The sequence below is a fragment of the Myotis lucifugus genome, unplaced genomic scaffold (assembly GCF_000147115.1).
Source record: "Myotis lucifugus unplaced genomic scaffold, Myoluc2.0 scaffold_37, whole genome shotgun sequence".
In the NCBI taxonomy this organism is placed as follows: Eukaryota; Metazoa; Chordata; class Mammalia; order Chiroptera; family Vespertilionidae; genus Myotis; species Myotis lucifugus.
The window spans coordinates 386,311-388,567 of NW_005871085.1; the positions used below are offsets into that span (position 1 = coordinate 386,311).

The window sequence follows — 2,257 nt, forward strand, 5'->3', positions numbered from 1 at the left end:
GAGCCATGCCAGCTGGGCTGATTACTTCATTCTTAAAACATTATCTTCTTTGACCTCTATGGCATCATATTCTCCTGGTTGGTCTCTTTCTCTGTCTCCTTTGCAGGGCCATCCTCCTCCATTCAGTCATTAAATACTCATGCTCTTCAAGGCCCATTCCTAGGCCTTTGCCCTCACTCACTGTGGACTTTCCCCTGGTGATCTCATCCATGCCTACAACTTTGATTGCAATCCATTTGGTGATGATTCACACCTTTATGTCTCCATCCTGGAGAACTTCCTATCTAAGCTCCTGACCAACAGGAGCCTAGCCCACTACCTAGTAAACATCTCTACCTCAGTGTCTCAATGGCACTTCAATCCCAACGTGTCCAAGACCTAACTCATGATCACACTCTGTGAACCTTTCCACTGTTCTCTGTCTCAGTGAATTTGCCACCTAATAGGCAAGCCAGAATCCTAGGAACCATCACCAAATCCTGTTAATTTTACCTCCAAAGCATCTCTTTCCCCTACCCCCTTCTCTTCACCTCTACTGATGCCTTGCTGGTCCAAGCTATTATTACCTCCTTTTTTTTGCATTTAAAAAAAAATTGAAAAAGGAGACATTTTTTTAAAATATATTTTATTGATTTTTTACAGAGAGGAAGGGAGAGAGACAGAGAGCCAGAAACATTGATGAGAGAGAAACATCGATCAGCTGCCTCCTGCACATCTCCCACTGGGGACGCGCCCGCAACCCAGGCACATGCCCTTGACCGGAATCGAACCTGGGACCCCCCAGTCCGCAGGCCGACGCTCTATCCACTGAGCCAAACCAGCCTCGGCAAAAAAGGAGACATTTAATTTAAATTTAAAAATTCAGAAATTGTCTGGGGGAAAAAATCAGTAGAGCAAATCAACTCCTAAAAAAGAGGGCTGCATCTTGGTGATCACATTTACTGGAAGGGTTGGAGAAACATGAAAGTGCCATTTAACTTAAGAATTTGTGAGTTATCTGCAAATCAACTCATTTCAGGAGTGGAAGATTCCTTACTCATTTCTTAATATCAAAATTTACGCAGGTTTCTCTTTTCAATATCTTCTACATTTAAAGAAACACTCGTACAAAGTCTCCTAATTTCCATGCAAGATAAATTATTTGTTTCAGCCAACTCTCAATGGAGGGGCAACTAGTACAACACCATCCCCCCACAAAGAGCATTGGAACATGCCATTTTGTTGATTTTTATATCTCTTCATATGTTTCTTCATCAATTTCTGTAGTAGTCACAGTTTCTTCCATATCTTCTAATACCATATTTAAATGTTGACCATAAGCAGGTGATCTACCTCAAGGCTCTCTGTCATTTCTCATTTTCACATAAATCCGCTCATCCAAGCTGAGTCTGATGAGGTCCAGGGACTCTTCTACCTGTTGGTAGTGAGTTGCTGGTCCACATCATTGACCCCCATGTTTCAAACACCCTATTAGTACCTCTCATCTGGACTCCTGCAGGAACTCCTAACTGATCTTACTGCATAGCTCGCCCTTCTCCCGTCTTACCATGTCACTCCCATTCAAAACCCTATACTGACTTCCCATTGCTCCTGGGATAAAGAGCCAACTCCTTAAATGGCCTCCCCTTACCTACCTTCCATCATCATTTAGCATTACACTCCCTTCTGTGTTCCCTCCAGCTTCCTTTCAATTCCTCAATACACATGTGCCCCCACCCCCAACCACCCAGCTTTGCATCATTCTTTTTGGAGGACTTTCCCACCCTGCCCACTTCAGTTTTCAGCTCATTCTTCACTTTTGGCTCAAGCACGATTTCTTTGGGGCAGCCTGCCCTGGCCCGTAGTCCAGATCTGGGTTGTTTGGTAGACATTTCACAGAGCTCTGTTTCTCCCACATATAATCATGCTTACGTATTTCTCTGGGCCCCCAGCCCTGTGTGGAAGATGAGTAGAGTCCATGCGGGTTCCAGGCAATGTGGGCAATGTGATTCAGAAGTGTTATGGGGGCTCTGGCCAGAGGCTTGGAGTTGCATAGGTGTGTATCACGGACACCTCTAGGTTTCCAAAGACTCTCCTTATGCTGCCAGTGCCACAAAGGCCACAGCCAGGACAGACCAGCTGAACTGGCCCCAGTCAGCACAGATCAGCTGCTAGGCAGCCTGGCATTTGGAGACATACCAACCTAGTCTGAATATTACCCATGGCACTTAATAGCTGCTTGGTTTTGGGCAAATTACTTCTCTCTCTAAGCCTCAGC

General features: G+C 45.1%; 1 pseudogene; it reads right to left on the reverse strand.

Annotated features, from left to right (window-relative positions):
• Nucleotides 1-1,146: 1,146 nt before the first annotated feature.
• On the reverse strand, nt 1,147-1,455 carry LOC102441285 (annotated as a pseudogene).
• Nucleotides 1,456-2,257: the final 802 nt, after the last annotated feature.